The sequence below is a fragment of the Rhinoderma darwinii genome, unplaced genomic scaffold (genome assembly GCF_050947455.1).
Source record: "Rhinoderma darwinii isolate aRhiDar2 unplaced genomic scaffold, aRhiDar2.hap1 Scaffold_787, whole genome shotgun sequence".
Taxonomy (NCBI): Eukaryota; Metazoa; Chordata; class Amphibia; order Anura; family Rhinodermatidae; genus Rhinoderma; species Rhinoderma darwinii.
This window is the reverse complement of record NW_027464351.1, coordinates 78,943-88,418: the sequence shown is the minus strand read 5'-3', so window position 1 is coordinate 88,418 and position 9,476 is coordinate 78,943. Positions and strand designations below refer to the sequence as shown.

At 41.9% G+C, this 9,476-nt stretch overlaps 42 pseudogenes; all 42 read left to right on the top strand.

The window, feature by feature from the left end:
- Positions 1 to 147: 147 nt before the first annotated feature.
- LOC142730826 (5S ribosomal RNA) lies at positions 148 to 266 on the top strand (annotated as a pseudogene).
- Positions 267 to 705: 439 nt separating this feature from the next.
- LOC142730855 (5S ribosomal RNA) lies at positions 706 to 824 on the top strand (annotated as a pseudogene).
- A 67-nt stretch (positions 825 to 891) lies between these two features.
- LOC142730683 (5S ribosomal RNA) lies at positions 892 to 1,010 on the top strand (annotated as a pseudogene).
- Positions 1,011 to 1,077: 67 nt separating this feature from the next.
- Positions 1,078 to 1,196, top strand: LOC142730636 (5S ribosomal RNA; annotated as a pseudogene).
- A 67-nt stretch (positions 1,197 to 1,263) lies between these two features.
- On the top strand, positions 1,264 to 1,382 carry LOC142730817 (5S ribosomal RNA; annotated as a pseudogene).
- A 67-nt stretch (positions 1,383 to 1,449) lies between these two features.
- On the top strand, positions 1,450 to 1,568 carry LOC142730973 (5S ribosomal RNA; annotated as a pseudogene).
- Positions 1,569 to 1,635: 67 nt separating this feature from the next.
- Positions 1,636 to 1,754, top strand: LOC142730885 (5S ribosomal RNA; annotated as a pseudogene).
- Positions 1,755 to 1,821: 67 nt separating this feature from the next.
- LOC142730773 (5S ribosomal RNA) lies at positions 1,822 to 1,940 on the top strand (annotated as a pseudogene).
- Positions 1,941 to 2,007: 67 nt separating this feature from the next.
- On the top strand, positions 2,008 to 2,126 carry LOC142730825 (5S ribosomal RNA; annotated as a pseudogene).
- A 253-nt stretch (positions 2,127 to 2,379) lies between these two features.
- LOC142730678 (5S ribosomal RNA) lies at positions 2,380 to 2,498 on the top strand (annotated as a pseudogene).
- A 67-nt stretch (positions 2,499 to 2,565) lies between these two features.
- Positions 2,566 to 2,684, top strand: LOC142730958 (5S ribosomal RNA; annotated as a pseudogene).
- Positions 2,685 to 2,751: 67 nt separating this feature from the next.
- On the top strand, positions 2,752 to 2,870 carry LOC142730814 (5S ribosomal RNA; annotated as a pseudogene).
- A 67-nt stretch (positions 2,871 to 2,937) lies between these two features.
- LOC142730818 (5S ribosomal RNA) lies at positions 2,938 to 3,056 on the top strand (annotated as a pseudogene).
- Positions 3,057 to 3,123: 67 nt separating this feature from the next.
- On the top strand, positions 3,124 to 3,242 carry LOC142730969 (5S ribosomal RNA; annotated as a pseudogene).
- Positions 3,243 to 3,495: 253 nt separating this feature from the next.
- Positions 3,496 to 3,614, top strand: LOC142730961 (5S ribosomal RNA; annotated as a pseudogene).
- Positions 3,615 to 3,681: 67 nt separating this feature from the next.
- LOC142730849 (5S ribosomal RNA) lies at positions 3,682 to 3,800 on the top strand (annotated as a pseudogene).
- Positions 3,801 to 3,867: 67 nt separating this feature from the next.
- Positions 3,868 to 3,986, top strand: LOC142730672 (5S ribosomal RNA; annotated as a pseudogene).
- A 67-nt stretch (positions 3,987 to 4,053) lies between these two features.
- Positions 4,054 to 4,172, top strand: LOC142730941 (5S ribosomal RNA; annotated as a pseudogene).
- A 67-nt stretch (positions 4,173 to 4,239) lies between these two features.
- LOC142730631 (5S ribosomal RNA) lies at positions 4,240 to 4,358 on the top strand (annotated as a pseudogene).
- A 67-nt stretch (positions 4,359 to 4,425) lies between these two features.
- LOC142730647 (5S ribosomal RNA) lies at positions 4,426 to 4,544 on the top strand (annotated as a pseudogene).
- Positions 4,545 to 4,611: 67 nt separating this feature from the next.
- Positions 4,612 to 4,730, top strand: LOC142730889 (5S ribosomal RNA; annotated as a pseudogene).
- Positions 4,731 to 4,797: 67 nt separating this feature from the next.
- Positions 4,798 to 4,916, top strand: LOC142730785 (5S ribosomal RNA; annotated as a pseudogene).
- Positions 4,917 to 4,983: 67 nt separating this feature from the next.
- Positions 4,984 to 5,102, top strand: LOC142730671 (5S ribosomal RNA; annotated as a pseudogene).
- A 67-nt stretch (positions 5,103 to 5,169) lies between these two features.
- On the top strand, positions 5,170 to 5,288 carry LOC142730913 (5S ribosomal RNA; annotated as a pseudogene).
- Positions 5,289 to 5,541: 253 nt separating this feature from the next.
- Positions 5,542 to 5,660, top strand: LOC142730670 (5S ribosomal RNA; annotated as a pseudogene).
- Positions 5,661 to 5,727: 67 nt separating this feature from the next.
- Positions 5,728 to 5,846, top strand: LOC142731023 (5S ribosomal RNA; annotated as a pseudogene).
- Positions 5,847 to 5,913: 67 nt separating this feature from the next.
- LOC142731004 (5S ribosomal RNA) lies at positions 5,914 to 6,032 on the top strand (annotated as a pseudogene).
- A 67-nt stretch (positions 6,033 to 6,099) lies between these two features.
- LOC142730945 (5S ribosomal RNA) lies at positions 6,100 to 6,218 on the top strand (annotated as a pseudogene).
- A 67-nt stretch (positions 6,219 to 6,285) lies between these two features.
- Positions 6,286 to 6,404, top strand: LOC142730758 (5S ribosomal RNA; annotated as a pseudogene).
- A 253-nt stretch (positions 6,405 to 6,657) lies between these two features.
- On the top strand, positions 6,658 to 6,776 carry LOC142730793 (5S ribosomal RNA; annotated as a pseudogene).
- A 67-nt stretch (positions 6,777 to 6,843) lies between these two features.
- Positions 6,844 to 6,962, top strand: LOC142730766 (5S ribosomal RNA; annotated as a pseudogene).
- Positions 6,963 to 7,029: 67 nt separating this feature from the next.
- LOC142730868 (5S ribosomal RNA) lies at positions 7,030 to 7,148 on the top strand (annotated as a pseudogene).
- A 67-nt stretch (positions 7,149 to 7,215) lies between these two features.
- LOC142730741 (5S ribosomal RNA) lies at positions 7,216 to 7,334 on the top strand (annotated as a pseudogene).
- Positions 7,335 to 7,401: 67 nt separating this feature from the next.
- On the top strand, positions 7,402 to 7,520 carry LOC142730770 (5S ribosomal RNA; annotated as a pseudogene).
- A 67-nt stretch (positions 7,521 to 7,587) lies between these two features.
- Positions 7,588 to 7,706, top strand: LOC142731022 (5S ribosomal RNA; annotated as a pseudogene).
- Positions 7,707 to 7,773: 67 nt separating this feature from the next.
- Positions 7,774 to 7,892, top strand: LOC142730669 (5S ribosomal RNA; annotated as a pseudogene).
- Positions 7,893 to 7,959: 67 nt separating this feature from the next.
- LOC142730772 (5S ribosomal RNA) lies at positions 7,960 to 8,078 on the top strand (annotated as a pseudogene).
- Positions 8,079 to 8,331: 253 nt separating this feature from the next.
- LOC142730905 (5S ribosomal RNA) lies at positions 8,332 to 8,450 on the top strand (annotated as a pseudogene).
- Positions 8,451 to 8,703: 253 nt separating this feature from the next.
- Positions 8,704 to 8,822, top strand: LOC142730760 (5S ribosomal RNA; annotated as a pseudogene).
- A 67-nt stretch (positions 8,823 to 8,889) lies between these two features.
- Positions 8,890 to 9,008, top strand: LOC142730981 (5S ribosomal RNA; annotated as a pseudogene).
- Positions 9,009 to 9,075: 67 nt separating this feature from the next.
- Positions 9,076 to 9,194, top strand: LOC142730976 (5S ribosomal RNA; annotated as a pseudogene).
- A 67-nt stretch (positions 9,195 to 9,261) lies between these two features.
- LOC142730933 (5S ribosomal RNA) lies at positions 9,262 to 9,380 on the top strand (annotated as a pseudogene).
- Positions 9,381 to 9,476: the final 96 nt, after the last annotated feature.

Sequence of the window (9,476 nt, the reverse complement as noted above, 5' to 3'; positions counted from 1 at the left end):
AGATCGCAGAAGTTACACAGCTTAAGGCCTCGCTAGTACCAGTGTGGGAGACTGTCTGGGAATCCGTGGTGCGGTTGACTTTTTATTATGTCGTTTAGATTTTGTTTCACAATAGATTAAATAGGACTATGGATTAAAGCATTTAACATCAATGGCCATTCTAAGCTGAATGTGCCTGCTCTCGTCAGAACGCAGAAGTTACACAGCTTAAGGCCTCGCTAGTACCAGTGTGGGAGACTGTCTGGGAATCCGTGGTGCGCTTGACTTTTTATTATGTTGTTTAGATTTTGTTTCACAATAGATTAAATAGGACTATGGATTAAGGCTTTTAATGTCAATGGCCATTCTAAGCTGAGTGTGCCTGCTCTCGTCAGATTGCAGAAGTTACACAGCTTAAGGCCTCGCTAGTACCAGTGTGGGTGACTGTCTGTGAATCCGTTGTGCGGTTGACTTCTTATTATGTCGTTTAGATTTTGTTTCACAATCGATTAAAAAGGACTATGGATTAAAGCATTTAATGTCAATGGCCATTCTAAGCTGAATGTGCCTGCTCTCGTTAGATCGCAGAAGTTACATAGCTTAACACCTCGCTAGTACCAGTGTGGGAGACTGTCTGGGAATCCGTGATGCGGTTGACTTTTTATTATGTCGTTTAGATTTTGTTTCACAATAGATTAGATAGGACTATGGATTAAAGCATTTAACGTCAATGGCCATTCTAAGCTGAATGTGCCTGCTCTCGTCAGGTCGCAGAAGTTACACAGCTTAAGGCCTCGCTAGTACCAGTGTGGGAGACTGTCTGGGAATCCGTGGTGCGGTTGAATTTTTATTATGTCGTTTAGATTTTGTTTCACAATCGATTAAAAAGGACTATGGATTAATGCATTTAATGTCAATGGCCATTCTAAGCTGAATGTCCCTGCTCTCGTCAGATCGCAGAAGTTACACAGCTTAAGGCCTCGCTAGTACCTGTGTGGGAGACTGTCTGGGAATCCGTGGTGCGGTTGACTTTTTATTATGTCGTTTAGATTTTGTTTCACAATCGATTAAAAAGGACTATGGATTAAAGCATTTAATGTCAATGGCCATTCTAAGCTGAATGTGCCTGCTCTCGTCAGATCGCAGAAGTTACACAGCTTAAGGCCTCGCTAGTACCTGTGTGGGAGACTGTCTGGGAATCCGTGGTGCGGTTGACTTTTTATTATGTCGTTTAGATTTTGTTTCACAATAGATTAAATAGGACTATGGATTAAGGCTTTTAATGTCAATGGCCATTCTAAGCTGAATGTGCCTACTCTCGTCAGATCGCAGAAGTTACACAGCTTAAGGCCTCGCTAGTACCAGTGTGGGAGACTGTCTGGGAATCCGTGGTGCGGTTGACTTTTTATTATGTCGTTTAGATTTTGTTTCACAATCGATTAAAAAGGACTATGGATTAAAGCATTTAATGTCAATGGCCATTCTAAGCTGAATGTGCCTGCTCTCGTTAGATCGCAGAAGTTACACAGCTTAACGCCTCGCTAGTACCAGTGTGGGAGACTGTCTGGGAATCCGTGGAGCGGTTGACTTTTTATTATGTTGTTTCGATTTTGTTTCACAATCGATTAAAAAGGACTATGGATTAAAGCATTTAATGTCAATGGCCATTCTAAGCTGAATGTCCCTGCTCTCGTCAGATCGCAGAAGTTGCACAGCTTAAGGCCTCACTAGTACCAGTGTGGGAGACTGTCTGGGAATCCGTGGTGCGGTTGACTTTTTATTATGTCGTTTAGATTTTGTTTCACAATCGATTAAAAAGGACTATGGATTAAAGCGTTTAATGTCAATGGCCATTCTAAGCTGAATGTGCCTGCTCTCGTCAGATCGCAGAAGTTACACAGCATAAGGCCTCGCTAGTACCAGTGTGGGAGACTGTCTGGGAATCCGTGGTGCGGTTGACTTTTTATTATGTCGTTTAGATTTTGTTTCACAATAGATTAAATAGGACTATGGATTAAAGCATTTAACATCAATGGCCATTCTAAGCTGAATGTGCCTGCTCTCGTCAGAACGCAGAAGTTACACAGCTTAAGGCCTCGCTAGTACCAGTGTGGGAGACTGTCTGGGAATCCGTGGTGCGCTTGACTTTTTATTATGTTGTTTAGATTTTGTTTCACAATAGATTAAATAGGACTATGGATTAAGGCTTTTAATGTCGATGGCCATTCTAAGCTGAGTGTGCCTGCTCTCGTCAGATTGCAGAAGTTACACAGCTTAAGGCCTCGCTAGTACCAGTGTGGGTGACTGTCTGTGAATCCGTTGTGCGGTTGCCTTTTTATTATGTCGTTTAGATTTTGTTTCACAATCGATTAAAAAGGACTATGGATTAAAGCATTAAATGTCAATGGCCATACTAAGCTGAATGTGCCTGCTCTCGTCAGATCGCAGAAGTTACACAGCTTAAGGCCTCACTAGTACCAGTGTGGGAGATTGTCTGGGAATCCGTGGTGCGGTTGACTTTTTATTATGTCGTTTAGATTTTGTTTCACAATAGATTAAATAGGACTATGGATTAAAGCATTTAAAGTCAATGGCCATTCTAAGCTGAATGTGCCTTCTCTAGTCAGAACGCAGAAATTACACAGCTTAAGGCCTCGCTAGTACCAGTGTGGGAGACTTTCTGGGAATCCGTGGTGCGGTTGACTTTTTATTATGTTGTTTAGATTTTGTTTCACAATCGATTAAAAAGGACTATGGATTAAAGCATTTATTGTCAAAGGCCATTCTAAGCTGAATGTCCCTGCTCTCGTCAGATCGCAGAAGTTACACAGCTTAAGGCCTCGCTAGTACCAGTGTGGGAGACTGTCTGGGAATCCGTGGTGCGGTTGACTTTTTATTATGTTGTTTAGATTTTGTTTCACAATAGATTAAATAGGACTATGGATTAAGGCTTTTAATGTCAATGGCCGTTCTAAGCTGAGTGTGCCTGCTCTCGTCAGATCGCAGAAGTTACACAGCTTAAGGCCTCGCTAGTACCAGTGTGGGAGACTGTCTGGGAATCCGTGGTGCGATTGACTTCTTATTATGTCGTTTAGATTTTGTTTCACAATCGATTAAAAAGGACTATGGATTAAATCATTTAATGTCAATGGCCATTCTAAGCTGAATGTGCCTGCTCTCGTTAGATCGCAGAAGTTACATAGCTTAACGCCTCGCTAGTACCAGTGTGGGAGACTGTCTGGGAATCCGTGGTGCGGTTGACTTTTTATTATGTAGTTTAGATTTTGTTTCACAATAGATTAAATAGGACTATGGATTAAAGCATTTAACGTCAATGGCCATTCTAAGCTGAATGTGCCTGCGCTCGTCAGATCGCAGAAGTTACACAGCTTAAGGCCTCGCTAGTACCAGTGTGGGAGACTGTCTGGGAATCCCTAGTGCGGTTGCCTTTTTATTATGTCATTTAGATTTTGATTCACAATCGATTAAAAAGGACTATGGATTAAAGCATTTAATGTCAATGGCCATTCTAAGCTGAATGTGCCTGCTCTCGTTAGATCGCAGAAGTTACACAGCTTAATGCTTCGCTAGTACCAGTGTGGGGGACTGTCTGGGAATCCGTGGTGCGGTTGACTTTTTATTATGTCGTTTAGATTTTGTTTCACAATAGATTAAATAGGACTATGGATTAAAGCATTTAACGTCAATGGCCATTCTAAGCTGAATGTGCCTGCTCTCGTCAGATCGCAGAAGTTACACAGCTTAAGGCCTCGCTAGTACCAGTGTGGGAGGCTGTCTGGGAATCCGTGGTGCGGTTGAATTTTTATTATGTCGTTTCGATTTTGTTTCACAATCGATTAAAAAGGACTATGGATTAAAGCATTTAATGTCAATGGCCATTCTAAGCTGAATGTCCCTGCTCTCGTCAGATCGCAGAAGTTACACAGCTTAAGGCCTCGCTAGTACCAGTGTGGGAGACTGTCTGGGAATCCGTGGTGCGGTTGACTTTTTATTTTGTCGTTTAGATTTTGTTTCACAATCGATTAAAAAGGACTATGGATTAAAGCATTTAATGTCAATGGCCATTCTAAGCCGAATGTGCCTGCTCTCGTCAGATCGCAGAAGTTACACAGCTTAAGGCCTCGCTAGTACCAGTGTGGGAGACTGTCTGGGAGTCCGTGGTGCGGTTGAATTTTTATTATGTCGTTTAGATTTTGTTTCACAATCGATTAAAAAGGACTATGGATTAAAGCATTTAATGTCAATGGCCATTCTAAGCTGAATGTGCCTGCTCTCGTCAGATCGCAGAAGTTACACAGCTTAAGGCCTCGCTAGTACCAGTGTGGGAGACTGTCTGGGAATCCGTGGTGCGGTTGACTTTTTATTATGTCGTTTAGATTTTGTTTCACAATAGATTAAATAGGACTATGGATTAAAGCATTAAAAGTCAATGGCCATTCTAAGCTGAATGTGCCTGCTCTCGTCAGAACGCAGAAATTACACAGCTTAAGGCCTCGCTAGTACCAGTGTGGGAGACTGTCTGGGAATCCGTGGTGCGGTTGCCTTTTTATTATGTCGTTTAGATTTTGTTTCACAATCGATTAAAAAGGACTATGGATTAAAGCATTTAATGTCAATGGCCATTCTAAGCTGAATGTGCCTGCTCTCGTCAGATCGCAGAAGTTACACAGCTTAACGCCTCACTAGTACCAGTGTGGGAGACTGTCTGGGAATCCGTGGTGCGGTTGACTTCTTATTATGTCGTTTAGATTTTGTTTCATAATAGATTAATTAGGACTATGGATTAAAGCATTTAACGTCAATGGCCATTCTAAGCTGAATGTGCCTGCTCTCGTCAGATCGCAGAAGTTACACAGCTTAGGGCCTCGCTAGTACCAGTGTGGGAGACTGTCTGGGAATCCGTGGTGCGGTTGAATTTTTGTTATGTCGTTTAGATTTTGTTTCACAATCGATTAAAAAGGACTATGGATTAAAGCATTTAATGTCAATGGCCATTCTAAGCTGAATGTCCCTGCTCTCGTCAGATCGCAGAAGTTACACAGCTTAAGGCCTCGCTAGTACCAGTGTGGGAGACTGTCTGGGAATCCGTGGTGCGGTTGACTTTTTATTATGTCGTTTAGATTTTGTTTCACAATAGATTAAATAGGACTATGGATTAATGCTTTTAATGTCAATGGCCATTCTAAGCTGAATGTGCCTGCTCTTGTCAGATCGCAGAAGTTACACAGCTTAAGGCCTCGCTAGTACCAGTGTGGGAGACTGTCTGGGAATCCGTGGTGCGGTTAACTTTTTATTATGTCATTTAGATTTTGATTCACAATCGATTAAAAAGGACTATGGATTAAAGCATTTAATGTCAATGGCCATTCTAAGCTGAATGTGCCTGCTCTCGTTAGATCGCAGAAGTTACACAGCTTAACGCTTCGCTAGTACCAGTGTGGGAGACTGTCTGGGAATCCGTGGTGCGGTTGAATTTTTATTATGTCGTTTAGATTTTGTTTCACAATCGATTAAAAAGGACTATGGATTAAAGCATTTAATGTCAATGGCCATTCTAAGCTGAATGTCCCTGCTCTCGTCAGATCGCAGAAGTTACACAGCTTAAGGCCTCGCTAGTACCAGTGTGGGAGACTGTCTGGGAATCCGTGGTGCGGTTGACTTTTTATTTTGTCGTTTAGATTTTGTTTCACAATCGATTAAAAAGGACTATGGATTAAAGCATTTAATGTCAATGGCCATTCTAAGCTGAATGTGCCTGCTCTCGTCAGATCGCAGAAGTTACACAGCTTAAGGCCTCGCTAGTACCAGTGTGGGAGACTGTCTGGGAATCCGTGGTGCGGTTGACTTTTTATTATGTCGTTTAGATTTTGTTTCACAATAGATTAAATAGGACTATGGATTAAGGCTTTTAATGTCAATGTCCATTCTAAGCTGAATGTGCCTGCTCTCGTCAGAACGCAGAAGTTACACAGCTTAAGCCCTCGCTAGTACCAGTGTGGGAGACTGTCTGGGAATCCGTGGTGCGGTTGAATTTTTATTATGTCGTTTAGATTTTGTTTCACAATCGATTAAAAAGAACTATGGATTAACGCATTTAATGTCAATGGCCTTTCAAAGCTGAATGTCCCTGCTCTCGTCAGATCGCAGAAGTTACACAGCTTAAGGCCTCGCTAGTACCAGTGTGGGAGACTGTCTGGGAATCCGTGGTGCGGTTGACTTTTTATTATGTTGTTTAGATTTTGTTTCACAATAGATTAAATAGGACTATGGATTAAGGCTTTTAATGTCAATGGCCATTCTAAGCTGAATGTGCCTGCTCTCGTCGGATCGCAGAAGTTACACAGCTAAAGGCCTCGCTAGTACCAGTGTGGGAGACTGTCTGGGAATCCGTGGTGCGGTTGACTTTTTATTATGTCGTTTAGATTTTGTTTCACAATCGATTAAAAAGGACTATGGATTAAAGCATTTAATGTCAATGGCCATTCTAAGCTGAATGTGCCTGCGCTCGTTAGATCGCAGAAGTTACATAGCTTAACGCCTCGCTAGTACAAGTGTGGGAGACTGTCTGGGAATCCGTGGTGCGGTTGAATTTTTATTATGTCGTTTAGATTTTGTTTCACAATCGATTAAAAAGGACTATGGATTAAAGCATTTAATGTCAATGGCCATTCTAAGCTGAATGTCCCTGCTCTCGTCAGATCGCAGAAATTACACAGCTTAAGGCCTCGCTAATACCAGTGTGGGAGACTGTCTGGGAATCCGTGGTGCGGTTGACTTTTTATTATGTCGTTTAGATTTTGTTTCACAATCGATTAAAAAGGACTATGGATTAAAGCATTTAATGTCAAAGGCCATTCTAAGCTGAATGTGCCTGCTCTCGTCAGATCGCAGAAGTTACACAGCTTAAGGCCTCGCTAGTACCAGTGTGGGAGACTGTCTGGGAATCCGTGGTGCGGTTGACTTTTTATTATGTCGTTTAGATTTTGTTTCACAATAGATTAAATAGGACTATGGATTAAAGCATTTAACGTCTATGGCCATTCTAAGCTGAATGTGCCTGCTCTCGTCAGAACGCAGAAGTTACACAGCTTAAGGCCTCGCTAGTACGAGTGTGGGAGACTGTCTGGGAATCCGTGGTGCGGTTGCCTTTTTATTATGTTGTTTAGATTTTGTTTCACAATAGATTAAATAGGACTATGGATTAAGGCTTTAAATGTCAATGGCCATTCTAAGCTGAATGTGCCTGCTCTCGTCAGATCACAGAAGTTACATAGCTTAAGGCCTCACTAGTACCATTGTGGGAGACTGTCTGGGAATCCGTGGTGCCGTTGACTTTTTATTATGTCGTTTAGATTTTGTTTCACAATCGATTAAAAAGGACTATGGATTAAAGCATTTAATGTCAATGGCCATCCTAAGCTGAATGTGCCTGCTCTCGTCAGATCGCAGAAGTTACACAGCTTAAGGCCTCGCTAGTACCAGTGTGGGAGACTGTCTGTGAATCCGTGGTGCGGTTGACTTTTTATTATGTCGTTTAGATTTTGTTTCACAATCGATTAAAAAGGACTATGGATTAAAGCATTTAATGTCAATGGCCATTCTAAGCTGAATGTGCCTGCTCTCGTCAGATCGCAGAAGTTACACAGCTTAAGGCCTCGCTAGTACCAGTGTGGGAGACTGTCTGGGAATCCGTGGTGCGGTTGACTTTATATTATGTCGTTTAGATTTTGTTTCACAATAGATTAAATAGGACTATGGATTAAAGCATTTAACGTCAATGGCCATTCTAAGCTGAATGTCCCTGCTCTCGTCAGATCGCAGAAGTTACACAGCTTAAGGCCTCGCTAGTACCAGTGTGGGAGACTGTCTGGGAATCCGTGGTGCGGTTGACTTTTTATTATGTTGTTTAGATTTTGTTTCACAATAGATTAAATAGGACTATGGATTAAGGCTTTTAATGTCAATGGCCATTCTAAGCTGAATGTGCCTGCTCTCGTCAGATCGCAGAAGTTACACAGCTTAAGGCCTCGCTAGTACCAGTGTGGGAGACTGTCTGGGAATTCGTGGTGCGGTTGACTTTTTATTATGTCGTTTAGATTTTGTTTCACAATCGATTAAAAAGGACTATGGATTAAAGCATTTAATGTCAATGGCCATTCTAAGCTGAATGTGCCTGCTCTCGTTAGATCGCAGAAGTTACACACCTTAACGCCTCGCTAGTACTAGTGTGGGAGACTGTCTGGGAATCCGTGGTGCGGTTGAATTTTCATTATGTCGTTTAGATTTTGTTTCACAATCGATTAAAAAGGACTATGGATTAAAGCATTTAATGTCAATGGCCATTCTAAGCTGAATGTGCCTGCTCTCATCATATCGCAGAAGTTACCCAGCTTAAGGCCTCGCTAGTACCAGTGTGGGAGACTGTCTGGGAATCCGTGGTGCTGTTGAATTTTTATTATGTCGTTTAGATTTTGTTTCACAATCGATTAAAAAGGACTATGGATTAAAGCATTTAATGTCAATGGCCATTCTAAGCTGAATGTCCCTCCTCTCGTCAGATCGCAGGAGTTACACAGCTTAAGGCCTTGCTAGTACCAGTGTGGGAGACTGTCTGGGAATCCTTGGTGTGGTTGACTTTTTATTATGTTGTTTAGATTTTGTTTCACAATAGATTAAATAGGACTATGGATTAAGGCTTTTAATGTCAATGGCCATTCTAAGCTGAATGTGCCTGCTCTCGTCAGATCGCAGAAGTTACACAGCTTAAGGCCTCGCTAGTACCAGTGTGGGAGACTGTCTGGGAATTCGTGGTGCGGTTGACTTTTTATTATGTCGTTTAGATTTTGTTTCACAATCGATTAAAAAGGACTATGGATTAAAGCATTTAATGTCAATGGCCATTCTAAACTGAATGTGCCTGCTCTCGTTAGATCGCAGAAGTTACACAGCTTAACGCCTCGCTAGTACCAGTGTGGGAGACTGTCTGGGAATCCGTGGTGCGGTTGACTTTTTATTATGTCGTTTAGATTTTGTTTCACAATCGATTAAAAAGGACTATGGATTAAAGCATTTAATGTCAATGGCAATTCTAAGCTGAATGTCCCTGCTCTCGTCAGATCGCAGACGTTACACAGCTTAAGGCCTTGCTAGTACCAGTGTGGGAGACTGTCTGGGAATCCGTGGTGTGGTTGACTTTTTATTATGTTGTTTAGATTTTGTTTCACAATAGATTAAATAGGACTATGGATTTAGGCTTTTAATGTCAATGGCCATTCTAAGCTGAATGTGCCTGCTCTCGTCAGATCGCAGAAGTTACACAGCATAAGGCCTCGCTAGTACCAGTGTGGCAGACTGTCTGGGAATCCGTGGTGCGGTTGACTTTTTATTATGGCGTTTAGATTTTGTTTCACAATCGATTAAAAAGGACTATGGATTAAAGCATTTAATGTCAATGGCCATTCTAAGCTGAATGTGCA